This window comes from Coenobita brevimanus, chromosome 38 (assembly GCF_032717465.1).
Source record: "Coenobita brevimanus isolate Jiangsu-jjx chromosome 38, ASM3271746v2, whole genome shotgun sequence".
Classification (NCBI taxonomy): Eukaryota; Metazoa; Arthropoda; class Malacostraca; order Decapoda; family Coenobitidae; genus Coenobita; species Coenobita brevimanus.
In genome coordinates, this window is record NC_136991.1 from 49,671,253 (window position 1) to 49,686,854 (window position 15,602).

The 15,602-nt window shown below is 43.1% G+C and overlaps 1 non-coding gene across 1 annotated transcript; it reads right to left on the bottom strand.

Annotated features, from left to right (window-relative positions):
- Nucleotides 1-14,611: 14,611 nt before the first annotated feature.
- On the bottom strand, nucleotides 14,612-14,730 carry LOC145396637 (5S ribosomal RNA). The gene has a single exon (XR_013896799.1). It is a non-coding gene; the product is annotated as a 5S ribosomal RNA (ribosomal RNA).
- Between the last annotated feature and the right edge of the window lie 872 nt (nucleotides 14,731-15,602).

A 15,602-nucleotide genomic window follows, 5' to 3' on the forward strand; every position in this document is an offset into this window, starting at 1 on the left:
AGAGAAAGATCTGGGGGTAGTGATAGACAGTAAACTGAATTTTGAGGAACACCTGGCAGAGAAAATCAATAGGAGCAACAGAATTAATGGTAGGATTGATAAGGAAAACCTTCAGCACGTTAGATGAAGAAATGTCTAAATATCTATATACAGCATTGGTGAGACCACACCTGGAAAATGCGAATCAGATTTGGAGTCCATATAAAATGAAACACATTGAAATAATTGAAAACGTACAGCGAAGAACCACGAAGTTGGTGCCTACACTGAAGGATCTCACATATGAGGAACAACTAAAAAAGTTGGACTTACCCACCCTTGCCTTCAGAAGAACACGTGGTGATATGATTGAAACATTTAAAATTATGAGCGGAATTTACGACAGTAAAGCGTGTAAGGACATTTTTAAGAGCAGAGAAGAATCAACAACAAGGGGGCATGGTAGGAAGATATAAGAGTAACAAGCACGCTTAAATCTGAGAAAGTATGCATTTTTTGATAGAGTGGTTGGGTTGATACATGGAACAGACTCAGTGAGAGTGCAGTGTATGCTAGGTCAGTATTAGAATTTGAGAAAAAACTGGACCTTGCCTGGAAAGGCAAAGAGCAGAAATTTAATTGCAAGGCCAAAATGCACGACCACCCTGACCACCACCATTTTAGACCCAGTTATAATAGTGAAGAACTGGTGCCACAGGCCTAGAGAAGAGGCCTTCCACCAGAAGTCATCTGTGGGCATCTGTGAGCATAAGTTATCGTAGAGTCGACAGCTGACGTATACGGAACAGTTCCTGACTCCTCTGGTTCTCTTTCATATACTGATGTCTCCTATATTAGTTTGTGCCTCAACTGACAGTTAGCAGGTGATGAGTGCAAGTATGTAATGTAGAAAAGCATAACATTTCAGCAGTCGATGGGCTCCAGTGGTGGATAGGATGTAAGAAAAGGTCATCTACGGGGTTCTAGGACATTCGAAAATACTTTTTTTTTTTCCCTTTCCTTTTTATTTTATTTTACTTTGCCATCCCTACTGCTGGTGACGGACATTTAGGTTCATTCTCCCTACTACCAAACGATTATATTCAACAAGACCTTGATAATCAGGAAGGATTAATTTGGGGGATTTGTTGAGCGTATTTATTAAGGAGATTTGTTTACGGGATTTATTTAGGGGATTTATTAAGGCTGTGTCTATCCTCTCACGTTCGAAAATTATATAAATTCGCATGGAGTTTGCTCGAATAAAGAGGAAATTACCCCACTACACCCTACCCAACCCCACCCAACCCCACCATAACCTACTGCACCCCACCCAGACCAATCAAAGCCCAACTACATCCCACCCAACCAAGTCACAGCCCAACTAAACTTCACCCAAACCCACCATTACCCGTCTGCACCCCTCCCAACCCCACCATTACCCTTCTGCACCCCATCCAACCCCACCATTACCCCACTGCACCCCACCCAACCCCACCACTACTCCATTACACCCCACCCAACCTCACCATTACCCCACCATACCCCACCCAACCCCACCATTACCCCACTGCACCTCACCCAGCCCCACCATTACCTCACCACACCCCACCCAACCCCACCATTACCCCACTACACCTCACCCAACCCCACCATTACCCCACCACACCCACCCAACCCCACCACACCCACCCAACGCCACCACACCCCACCACACCCAACCCAACCCCACCATTACCCCACCACACCCACCCAACCCCACCACACCCACCCAACGCCACCACACCCCACCACACCCAACCCAACCCCACCATTACCCCACCACACCCACCCAACCCCACCACACCCCACCCAACCCCACCATTACCCTACTACACCCCACCATACCCCACCCAACCCCACCACACCCCACCCATCCCCACCATTACCCCACTACTGTACACCCCACCCAACCCAGCCAGAGGGAGGGAGGAAAGAGGAAAGTAGGATGGACGGAAGAAAGGAAAGAAGAAAAGAAGGAAGAATGCAAGTAAGTAAGAAAAGAAGGAAGAATGCAAGTAAGTAAGAAAAGAAGTAAGTAAAGAAGGAAGGAAAGATGGAAGGATGGAAGGAGGGAAGGAAGTAGGCAAGGAAGAAAAGAAATAAGTATTGATGGAAGGAAGTAAATAAAGAAGTAAGGAAGTAAGTAGGCAAGGAATGAAGGAAGGATGTAAGTAAGGAAGTAAGGAAGGAAGAAATTTAGGAAGAAAGGAAGGAAGGAGGATGTAAGAGAGGAAGTAATTAATAAAAGGAAGGAAGGAAGGAAGAAGGAAACAAGGAAATAATTAAGTGAGGAAGGAAGGAAGGAAGGAAGGAAAAAGAAAGGAAGGAAGGAAGAAAAAAGTAGAGAAGGAAACAAGGAAGGAGGGAACGGAGGAAGGAAACAAGGAAGGCAGGAGAGAAACAACTGAAGAAAAGAACGATAGAGGGAAGGTAGGTCACGAAGCAAAGGAGGGAAGGAAGGAAGGGAGGGGCGGAAGAAGAAAGGGAGGAAGGAAGGAAAGAAGGAGGGGAGAAAGGAAGGGAAGGAGGAAGGAAAAAAGGATGGAAGGAAAGTAGGTAGGTAGGTAGGGAACGAAGGAAAGAGGGAAAGAGGGAGGGAAGGAGGAAAGAAAAGAACGTCAGGATGGAAGGAATGAAGGATGGCATGAAAAAGGATGGAAGGGGTTAAGGGAGGAAGGAAGGGAGGAAGGAAGAAATAAGAAGGATGGAAGGACAAAAGGGAAGGAAGGAAGGAAGGGAAGAAAAGAAAAAGAGAAGGAGAGTACATCAGGAAGTATGAAATAAAGGAGAGAAAGAAGGAAGACTGGAAGGAAGGAAGGGAGGAAAAGAAGGAACGGAGAGGAAGAAAAGGAACGGAGAGGTCAAGAAGGAAGGAAGTGAGGAAGAATGGAAGAATGGAAAGGAGGGAGGAACTAAGGAAAGATGGAAGGAAGAGAGAAAGGAAGGAAGGTATGAACGGCGTCTGGAAGGAAGATAGAAACAAGAGAATTAAGCTAATTAAAATTTGACACAGCCAGTATAGTTTGGCCACTGCTTTACGATGGAAATTAAAATTAAAACTTTGAATTATAGAGCGTCCACTCTAATCTGAAAAGTATTAACACGGTTCAGATCGATTCAGGAGTCATTTGTAATATCAGGTTTAAGCATACGGCCTTTAGTTTTTTAGCGGGTCTTTGTCAGTCGTATAAATTGTGGGCATTCGTTTTGGCGCCAACCATTCGCATCTGCCAATCTCAGCGCGCCGTGACCTGGGGCGGGAGAGGCGCGCCCTTTGCCCTGGAGTGTACCTTTTTAGCATTGTGCCCCCCTTTGGTCAGGACTGTATTCATGATGCCTAAACAACGATGTTTTTCTCTGTTCCATATGGATGCTTAAGATGCTAGATGGCGACACTACATGTGGTTGCTCAAAAAGACGGTTGTGAAGTTTTCCTGTCAAAGTTTGTTATTCATACATGTCTTTGGGAATATCCCATATGCATTTGAATGGCCTAGCCCTATGTTGAAGTTTCATTACCCCCCCCCCTAGCAATCTCAAACGCGTCCCCCAGGTTGGAAAAACGCTGTTATAGAGCGCGACCTCAGGGATATGGGACTGAATAGGGAGGCTGCCAGAGATCAGCGTGGAAAGCCGCCATTAAGAACTGACCGTCTCCAAGTTGATGTTTTCCCATGTTAAGATAGATGGTGACATGAATAGTTAGGAAGATAAATCGTTAAGGAAGAGATGTTAGGGAGTCTTATTACGCGTACAGTATGTACGTTTCTTAGTACCGCATCATTTCTCCTCGCTCCCTAACAACTCTAACGATTTATTCTAACTTCTCATTAATATCCCCCGGTTAGCTTATGTCTTTTCAATATTACAAGCCTATAGTAACGGAGCAGAATCTGGAATAAATCGGTAAGGAAGAGGTGTAAGGAAGCTTCCTTTATCATACGAGAATACCGCCCACTGTCTGGTCCATATTCCCGTCGATTTAGAACGCTCACTAACACCTGTTTAGCGATTTGTTCCTTTTGTACGTTATTTATGCCGAATATGAGGATATTGGAACGATTTATGTAACAAGAAGACAGTAAGGTGTCTTATGGAAAGTAAATCGCTCAGGATAAAGATATTAGGGAACTTTCTTAACCGACGAGAGCCAGACACAAAGGGCTCCATTCCTCCATCTCATCGTCGATCTCCCCTTCCTCCTCTTCCCCTCCATCTCACTCATAGTCTATCATCAACAAATATAAGAATACGTCATCCGTGGTTACAGGAAAAAAAATGGCGTGAAGGTAGTGAAGATAATATGTAAAAAGCCGTTTCAGTAAAAATGATTACGTAGGGAAACATCTGGCATCTTTTTGGCTTCCCTCCGGAGATGACGTGGCGTACCATATAGATCAAAACAGACTTACGCAACTTATTCTTGTAACAACACTAATGCCGTGAAGCGTATTAATTACGATATATTAAAAATTTAAATAATACTGACCAGGAAATGAGCGTTTAGACAGCGTTAGAGTATTTATAGAAAAAAAATCAAGTGGGACAAACAAAAGAAGCTTACCCCAACACTCGTAACATGACTGCTCTGTGCCAAATGTATCGAGCCAATCTGATGTAATAAATGCTTTTAATAACGTAAATAGCATTGAATATCATTAGTTATACATGCAAAATTATTAGTATTGGATCCAAATTAGTCAAGTGGGTAATGAGAAGCGTAATGGTATTTAAGAGATGCGCTAGATAAGAGATATGGCACCATTGTCCAACTTTTCCCTTGCACCCCGCACTCTTCTCGTTTATGCGTCGCTAGTGATTTTGACTAGGTGTTGTGATTTACTTCCGTGACTTCTGCCGTCATTTAACACTGCCCAACTACCTGCAGGCGTTAATGGCTTCCCAAACGGTCGTGGAAGGAGTGGAGGGCGGCGAAATGACGGGAAGATAGGTAAGTTGAGAGTTACTGAGGTTATTGGGGTTTTAAATGGTCATGGGGTTTGAACGGTAGTGGCCGAGTGAAGATCCAAGGTAGGTTTATTTGGGAATTTTAAATTCATTATCTGAAAATATCAATTTCCGAATGGAGTAATGGGGGTTCTCTGTGATCCTTAGGGACTATACTATACGTTAATGGTGCTAAAATTCCAAAACTGCATATTGTTCACTTGTAAAATAATACCATTTGAACAAGGCGGCGACCATGCAGTTTAAATTTCTTCAGTTTCACAACTATTTATATCCATTTTTTTTTCTTTTTCCGAAAAATGAATAATATTTCTAGTGATTGTTTTAATGGCTATGTCTAACAAGTTATAAAAATCGTTCCTACTTACCTACCCAGCTATCTAACCTACCTACACACCTTCATACCTACCTCTCTGCCCAGCTGTCTACCAGTACCTACTTCCTTACTGGCCTTCCATTCTACCTGACTTCTTCTTTCCCTCCTTTCTTCCTTACCTGCAGACCTACATATCTACCTGTCTACCTACAAATGTACCTATCTACCCACCTACTTACCTATCCACTTACCTACATATTTACCTATCCACCATTTTTTCCTTCTTTCCTCACCACTTTCCTTCCTGCTTGACCTTTCCCATCTTCCTCCTTTCCTGACGTTCCTTTTCCCTCCATCCTGACCTTTTCCTTCCTTCATTTTTTTTCCCCTTCCATCCTTCGCTCCTTCCTGACCCCTCTCCTTCCTACCTCCCTGACATCATTCCTTCCATCCTTCGTTTCTTCCACCCCCCCTCCCTTCCTTCCTTCTTGACCTCTTCTTTCCTTTTCCCTTTCGTACTTTCTCTTCCTTCCTTCCATCCTTTACCTACCTACCTTCCTTCTTTATTGACTACTTTCCATCCAGATTCACCTTTCTTCTGACCACGTTCCTTCCTGTCCACTTTCCTCCCCGACTACTTTCCATCCTGTTCACTTTCCATCCTGTTCACTTTCCTCCCCGACCACTTTCCTCCCAGACCGCTTTCCTTCTTGACCACTTTCATTATTCCTTCCGTCCTACCGTACCCTACTTCCTTCCTTACCGTTTTCCTTCCTTCCTACCTTTACATTCATTCTTCATGCCGAAGCTTCCTACCTTCATTCGTTTCATCCTCCTTTCCTTCCTTACTTCCTTGATTCCTTCCTTCCTTCCATACTCTTTTACTTCCTTCCCTCCGTACATACTTCCGTACTACCTTATTTCCGTTACATTCTTCCCTACTTCCTTCCCACGTTACTCGCCTAATTTCGTACTTCCTTCCCTCCATTCTTCCCTACTTCCTTTCCTCCATACTTATTTACTTCCATACTTATTTCCTCATTCCTTCCATTCTTTCTTACTTCCATACTTAATTCCTTGCTTATTTCTTTCCTTCTCGCCCAGCCTACGTACCTTCTTCCTTTCCTTCATCCTTCTTTCCTTACTCCCTGCCCTCCGTTCTTTCCTCTCTCCCGCTTGCTGGGTTGGGTGGTGAGTAGTAGGGTAATGGTGGGGTTGGGTGGGGTAATGGTGGGGTGTAGTGGGGTAATTGTGGGGTTTGGCGGAGTGTAGTGAGGTAATGCTGGAGTTGGGTGGCGTACAGTGTGGTTCTGGTTGGGTTGGGTTTATAGGTTTGTTGGTGGGGTTTAGTGGGGCTTGATAGGGTGAAGCTGGGGTTGGGGGGGTGTAGTAGGATTCTGGGTGGGTTGAGTGGGCTAATGGAAGTGTTGAGTGATGTGTAGTGGGGTATTTTTGGGGTTGGGTGAGGTGTACAGGGGTTTTGTCTGGATTGGGTGGTGTGTAATGGGGTAATGATGGGGTTGAGTGGGGTGTAGTGGGGCTCTGGCAGGGTAGGTGGGGCGTAGTGAGGTTTTGGCTGGGTTGGGTTGGGTGTTGTGGGGTTGGGTGGGTGTAGTGGGTAATAGGGTTGGGTGGGGAATAATGGGGTAATTGTGGGGTTGGGTGGGTGTAGTGGGTAATGGAGTTGGGTGGGGTATAATGGGGTAATTGTGGGGTTGAGTGGGATGCAGTGAGGTTCTGGCTGGGGTGTAGTGGGGTAATTCCCGCTTTATTCACAGACTCCATATGATTTTATTTTCTGACATGCGAGGATAGATGCAGCCTTAACAAATCATCATCCGGACCTCTTTTCCCACCCTAGGGCAGGGTGAGGAGTAGAAATATCCAGACAGCCCTAATTTGCCCAGTCTAATGGGCCACGCTTCCATTCGCTCATCATTCAAGCCCCCGGAATCCTAGCTCTATCTGATCCGCAAAAAACATTCACCACGTTATATACCTATGGGATAGAGTCAATACGAACGTTGTCACCTTAAAAAGGGGTACCAGATCACCGATCATGCGCTTCTCACAATATTCCTCCAGCCAGCTCGATCTCTTGTCAGCCCTTAGCCTCACCGACTTCCAAACCTCTCATCCTCACACACTCATCTACCATATCCCACCACCTCCTTGGTCTACCCCGCCTCCTCCCTCCTTCAGATTCGCACAGATATACCTTTTTCACCACTTTAGTTATCCATTCTCTCCACATGACCATACCATCCCAGTACACTTCGATTCTGGTGTCCACACACTTCCTCACTCCACTCTTTCAGAATCATTATTTCGTATCCTATCCACTCTCTGTACTCCACATACACTCCTCAGCAGTCCCATCTCCACTGCTCTCACTCGACTTTTCATTTTCATGCCACGCCATAGTCTTACATCTTTGTTAAACTTTGCACTAACACTCCTTCATGTAAGCCTCGTGCAGCTGCAACACTCAAGCCTCTGTTTCCTATGAAGGCCATCATTGCACCGGCTACTTTCCTTCCTTGTGTCACTCTACTTTCCACTTCTTTTGCACATTTTCCTCTCTTTTCTATGACTGTACCCAGGTATTTGAACTCTCACTAGTTCCAGTCTCTCCAAAGTAACGTGACTGGGAGTCACCATCTCTCTCAATAACCATCACTTTACTCCTTTCTACAGTTACTCTCAAGGCACGACGTTCACAGACATCAGCAAAACTCTGCACTAGTTTACCAAGTTCTTGTCCCTTATTTGCAAGTAGCACTACATCATCAGCATACAACAAATTTGAGATATTCCATCCATCACCATTCACTACCAACGCCATCCCCCTCTCCATTAGGCGTGTTTTACTTCTCTCATCATCCCATCCATATATATATTACACAACCATGGGGACATCACAACCCTGTCGCACGCCCGCACCGATCGTGAACCATTCTTTTAGATGCCCATTTACCCTTACACATGCTTCACTACCATCATAAAAACTTGACGGCACCTAGCAGCATACCATCTACACCGAACATGCGCAAAACCTTCCACAATCCTTCTGTCTACTTTGTTGTATGCTTTTTCCGGATCCATCAGTGCCATAGACACCTTATAGTCCCTCTCACAAGCCTTCTCCCCTATCTATCTGCAAATATTCGATCCACATCCTCTGCCACTCGTAAAGCCACCATGTTCATCACCCACGACATTTGATATCTCTCATAATTCTTGCTTTAACAGATACCATAAATAAATCCCGTAAACAAGTACCCTAAATGATTCCCGTAAACACAGTACCCTAAATAAATCCCTTAAATAAATCCATCCTGAATATAATAGTTTGGTAGAAAGGAAAAGGGGGGTTCAAGTAAAAATAAATGAAAAAGAAAGATTGCTTTTGAATGTTCTGGAACTCCCAAGTGGAGTGGTGGTTGGGGAGTGGAGGTGGAGGCGTGGAGGAGGAAAGGGGGTAAAGGAATTTCTGCCGGCTTTTTGTGGAGGAAAGAAGAGGGGGTGGGGGGAATGAGGGATGGAGGAGAGGAGGTGGAGGGTCAGAGAGACTGAAGAGAAGGGAAGAAAGGGGAGGACAGAGAGTAGGAGGGGGATGGAGGAAACTACCGACTTCCATTAGACTGAGATTCAAATTAAAATAATCTTTAACATACATATGCACACACCATTTATCCATAAATGTGTACGTATTCATGTATTCCAAAAGTGAGGTGGTACAGGCAGCCATTACCGTATTGGACGCTAATCAAGAGAAATGGAAATATACACATACACGTAGATGAACATACACCGTACATACTGTATATCCATATAAATAAATATGTAGACATAAAAAACACGAAAGCTGCATAATGGAGTGGAAGGGCAGAAGTGGAGGGTGGGGGGGACTGGAGGAATGGAGAGAAGGGGAGTTGGGAGGGATGCGGGGGTGGAGGGAGATCTCCCGTAGTCACCGGCTCATTTCGAGTTGGGCCGAGCTGATGGGGGAACCTTCGCCTCTTCGGGTAAGTATTATTTCCGTTTCCGCTACTTTAAATTTTCTTACAGTCTTGAATTTGACTTCCATTGATACTATTGAACACTTTTAGACTTTTGACTCCCTGTAAAGTAAATGGAAGGCCTTTAAACTGGATTTTGTGGGATATTTAACCGGCAGCGTCTGTTGGTTTTATGAAAGTCCTTCGTCCCACATAGTAGCTTCACTTTCATTTCCCACGTGCAACTTTTATTTTCCATACCCCAGTGCCAGAATAGGATAGTAACATTCTCCTTCGTAATTTCCATTGCACATTTTCGTGACTAGCAGCATATTTCATGTTAATCTGGTGTAAAATCAGGGCATTCAAGATGGCGATGGTGTCGGAAGGAGGCCAAGTTGGGGAAGCGTAGTTTGGTAGTTAATGAATTTGCCTGTTTTCATTTAATTTGATGTTTTTCACCAAATTTTAATGTTCAGAACATAATTTCGAGTTAAGCTTTCCAAAAAGTGTATATAACAGTATTGTAGAAAGCATATAATTGAAGGACTTGATTTTGAATTTATTTTAGGCTTGCATCTGTTAATTTGGATTTTCACGGGTTAGCCTACAGATGATTAAGGCAACTCGTTTTTTTTTCTAGTGCCTCAACAGACGAAGTTTGAATTCAAGCAACCAAGACGGTAGTTTGGAGTCAAGGGACCTAGAAGACGCGTTGGGAGGAAGATGAAGACGGGTGTTTGAATTCAAGCGACCAAGACGGTTGGGATTCAAGCGACCAAGAAGACAGAGGTTGAATTCAAACGATCAAGAAGACGGGGGTTGAATTCAAACGATCAAGAAGACGGGGGTTGAATTCAATTGACCAAGAAGATGGGTTGAATTCGTGACCAAGAAGACGGAGGTTTGGATTCAATGGACGAAAACGTTTCGGGTAAGGATTTTATTTTTAGGCCTTTCAGCTCACGGCATTTTGGAGACAATTTTGACTAGTAACCAAGGACATTTTTACATTAAAATTTCTAACCATTATTTGCAGACTGGTGGGTTTTGACTGTTAACCAAGGAAACTCATTTTTACATTTTTTCTAACCATTATTTGCAGACTCGGAGTTTTGACTCGTAACCAAGGAGACTCATTTGTACATAAATTTCGTAACCATTGCAAACTGGAGGGTTTTTGACCAGCAACCAAAGACGCGTTTTTGCATGCAATTTCGTAACCTTTTTCAGACAGGGGGTTTTGACTAGTAACCCATCTATATATTGCCAGACGCCTTAATCCCGTACGGGGTGGCCACACGTCCCCCGCCATTTCACTGCCCTGCTCCCAACTCTCACCCCTCTCCCTCATATACCTCTCCACTCCATCCCTCCATCTCATCCTCGGCCTCCACCTCACTCACATACTCCTCGTCAGTCTCTCACCCTCCATCCTCTCCACATGGCCAAACCACCTCAGTGTGTTCCTCCTAACGCTTCGTCACATCCACACCACAACGCTCCTTTATATTCTCATTCGTCAGCCTGTCTCTCCGTGACTCCACAGGCTCCTCTTAAATAACTCTATTTCCACTGCTCTCACTCTTGACTTGTCCTTCCAACAACATCCAAGCTTCACTTCCATAAGTCAGAGTTGGTATCACAATACTGTCATGTAGTAACTTTTTCACTTCCATGCTCACTTCCCTGTTTCTTATCACTGCTTTGAAGGAACCAGCAACCTTTCTTCCTTGTTGTACCCTTTCAAGCACTTCACCCTCCAAACTTCCATCCTTACTCATCACACTCCCCAAGTACTGTACTTAAACGTACTCACATTTTCCATTTCCTCACCAACCAACCTCACTGTACATTCACTGCCTTCACCTCTCTGAGACAATCACTTTACTCTTCCCTACATTCACCTTTTGATTCCGTTTCTTACACACTTCCCCAAACTTATCCACCGAGCCTTGCAGCTCCCCTTCGTCTTCACTGAACAACACAGTATCATCTGCAAACACTACAGGGAGTTTCCAAACACTACCCTTTCTCACCAGGGCCACTCCAACATCCACTGTCCTACCTTGTACCTCTATTACCCCATTCATGTACAGATTGAACAACCATGGAGACATGACACATCCCTGTTTCAACCCAACCTTCAGAGAGAAAAATTCACTCAGTTCACCATCAACATGCACTGCAGCCTTAGCACCACCATACATACTCTTCACAGCAATCAACAACATCCCATCTACTCCATATATTCTTAATACTTTCCACAGTCCTTGTCTGTCCACCGTCATATGCTTTCTCCAAATCCATGAAGGCCGCATACAACTTTTCTCCCTTCTCTAGAAACTTTTCCACTAAAGATCTAAGAATGAATATCTGATCTACACAACCTCTTCCCTTCCAAGGAGACCAATTCTTTTACATTAAATTTGCTGTTACCATGATTCAGTATTAATTGTATAGTATGAAAAATTGTAATAACCAGGGAGACTGCCACCCTAGTTTCATGGTTGTAAGTGAAAAAAACTGGTGCATGAAGTAATTTATTTAAATGGATAGTATGGATAGATAAAAACAATTAGTGGAATAGTTTTAGTTGTGCTCCCTATCCCCTGAAAGGAGGATAGTGGAGGGAAGGCAGCCTGCAGTCCACTGGTTTCAATCTGAAATGGAAAAATGTTACAAGTTTTTCAGATGCTGTAGCTAACCAATTATTTTTCAGGTTATCCAGTAAAAAGGAAGTAGGGAATTTTCTGCTATTAAAAAATCAGTTATATCCATAGTTGAAAATCTGTTATATCCATTGGTCGAAAACCCATTTTAGTTATCCTGTCCCCCTCTGCCTCCCAAGGTCAGATTTAATTTTTGAAAAGTTTGACAGCATATTCTAGTTAAAAAAATAGAAACTGTACTCATTTCACACACACTGGGCCCGTAATTCTCCCATTTTGCGGTTTCACATCCTTGCCATTGCACCTGAAAAATGTGTATTGCCCCATTTGACAACTTATTCTAGTATTGAAGGCAAAAACTATACCCATTTTACACAAACTTGGCCCAGAATTTTGCCCTTTTGCAGTCTTATTTCACATCCTTGCTATTGCATTTCTTGAAAAACATGTACAAGTATTGCACCCCATTTGACAGCATGTTCTAGTCCTAAAATTGAAAACTATACCCATTTCAAACAAATTTGGCCCAGACTTTTGCCCCTTTTGCAGTTTTCATATTGCACTTCATGAAAATACATATTACACTCCATTTAACAAACAGCATATTCTAGTTTTAAAATTGAAAACTATACCCATTTCAAACAAATTTGGCCCAGAGTTTTGCCCCTTTTGCAGTTTTCATATTGCACATCATGAAATACGTATTGCACCCCATATAACAGCATATTCTAATTTTAAAATTGAAAGCTAGACCCATTTCAAACAAACTTGGCCCAGAATTTTCCCCTTTTGCAGTTTATTTCACATGTCATTGCATTTCCTAAAACACGTATTACACCCCAGTTGACATTGTTCGTTATAGCTAAACAAGGTCCAGTGGTTCGTAGTGTCATTTAAATCAGATTTCCGGAGTAGAGGTACTGTATGTGAAATTGGGGTTTTACTGATGGCTCTAATTTTGTGTTAATGCCCTCCCTATGAATTTTTCTTCCCCATGATTCTCTTTTTGTTCCTGACATTATCTATAGCCAGACACTATAATCCCATAAGAGGTGGCCGTTTGAGTTTTATGGGGGAGGGGCACTAACCCTCCGCCAACCCACCAGACACGTAGGGAACTTTTAATGTTTTATTTGGCTTAAACTTGATAGGTTAGTTTTAATCCTTCACCTCAAGAAATAGCTGAAAAATCTTTGTAGTAACAAGGCTTGTTTTGGTAGTTGAAGCTCCCTAACACCTTTTCCTGGGTAGTTTGGTTTGTTGTTACTGTCCTTACCATATAACTGTCCATATTGCTGTACTCTGTGTAAATAACCTGCAAGAGTATGTTAATTGGCTGTGATTCCTTTTCTTAAGTCATTTGTTTCATTACCTACCATCCTGTTTTGTAAATTCTTCCTATATTGCCATACTCTGCATAAATAACTTCCAAATGATATTAACCAGCAACAAAAAATAAATTGCTAAGAGAAAGGTATTAGGAACTTAAATTCAGAGTGTTACCATTAATTTGCAACTTTGAATGGGAAAGTTATGTTATTAGAGACGTCGACAATATCAGAAGTCATTACTGGTACATGTCTAGGTTTTTTTGAAGTTCTGGCAACCACATAATTACTATAACAGTGGGTCTGCTACAAGATTGGGATGGTAATGGATTGCTTGAATAGTGGATACTCGTAGTAGAAAAGTGTATGTTGACTTGTGGAGTTTATAATTTGTGGGCAAAATAGGGTTAGGTTCACTGACCCTTCTGGCATCACCAAATTTGGGTCAGAATTGCCCATTGTTGTATCATCAGTTTTACGTATAGCAGCTGCTCGTTTACCTGGCTGTATAGTTTTGGCAGTTTTACCTCTTGTCTACAGAATACATTATAGTTTCAGGCTAGGGAATGCATAGTAGGACACACACCATTCATTTTAATGCTGCTAATACTTACCCATGAATAGTGGGAGTATGGTTTCCCCCACACCAACTTTCTGACCATCCATACTCTTGTATAATTTGTATCGTTAATAAAGGCTCACCAGTCTTGCATGTGTTGACCTTGGTCTTATCACTTAATGGCGGCTCTCCATTATGCTTGGTCTCTGGCAACCTCCCTATTGTTGGTTATTCCTGAGGCTTTTTTTTTTTTTTTTACCTTGCATCCTCACCACATGCCTAAATGTCATTTATTAAAAACAGAATAATAGTTACAGAATACTGCTCATTAAACTGTTGGCAGATTTACTTATAGCTAGATCAGGTTTCCATTTAGGAAGTTTATTAGTGGTGTAGAACAACTTGATAACCAGTCTTGCCAAGCAGACCAGCTGCAGGCAAATAAACAACCTTGCATGTCTGTCAGCTTCAGTGAAATGGTCCTTTGTGGTTGACGGCACCTCATGAGGCACAGGGAAAAGTGTTGTTTGGTTCCTGGATGTACACCACATTTGTCTCCACCCATTTAAAGGCCACCATACGAGGCTACACGTAGGCTACCTTATAATTCAGTTACATGGTTTTTTTCATTCATTCATTCATTGCCAGACGCCATGTATCCCAAACGGGGTGGCCAAGGGCTCAGAGTTAATTGTTTTACAGGGAGGGGCACTAATCCTCCACCAACCCCACTTGACACGTAGGGATGCCAACAGCATCTGGTGTTCCCAGGCGGTCACCCATCCAAGTACTAACCAGACCCAACGTTGCTTAACTTCGCTGATCGGACGGGAAGCGGTGTACTCAACGTGGTATGGCCGTTACCACCCAATATTGTCGGTGGTTTTTGGGATTGGTAAAACATTGGACTTCTACACTCAGTGCAGAGGTACCTGAAGTGGAAAGAAATGTGCCAGGAAGGATAGCGGGGAAAGTAGAAGGCAGACAAGGGGATGGAAGTAGGCATCACTAAATTTTAGTGGTTTTAATTTTGAATTTAGAAATATTTACTAGTTAGGCCTAATGTATTTAGTTTAATATTTATAGCAAGGTCAGGAATGTTTTATGTAATATATATATAAATATTATATATATATACCATAAAAAGTGGCCAACAGTGATTACTGTATTCCAGCTTCCCAAGACTACAACTGTGTCAAGGCTGCTATACCAGCCAAGACCACCACCAATACCATAGCAGCTGTCTTCGTTCCAGGGAGGCTGTCATCTTGCTGCCGAAAAGGTGAGGACACTTGATTTTCTCCTGAATCTTGCCACTGATAGGTCCTCCCACTTGCTACCCAAAATTGCCTCAAAAGATGTTAATCAAACTATAATATTAGGTTTAAAAAATGAATGTTAAATATAAATAACTGAAGTGTAAGTCGTAAACTGTTAAATGGACCCCCCCTGGGGGTAGGGGGGTTTCAAGAATGCTCCCCCAGTATCCCTGCTTGTCGTACAAGGCAACTAAAAGGGTTGGTGGTGGGTTAGTGCCCCACCCCGTAAAAAGAACTAAACAAGCGAATAAAGCGCCTCGGACCAGGCTGGACCATACGTTGACGACTAAGGAACGGACAAAGGACATTCTGAGGGTGGGAACGTGGAATGTGAGAAGAGTGAATGATGAAGTAAAAGAGAGAGGTTGTTCAGGTGCTTGAGGATGCAAGAGTGGATATATGTGGATTGACTGAAACT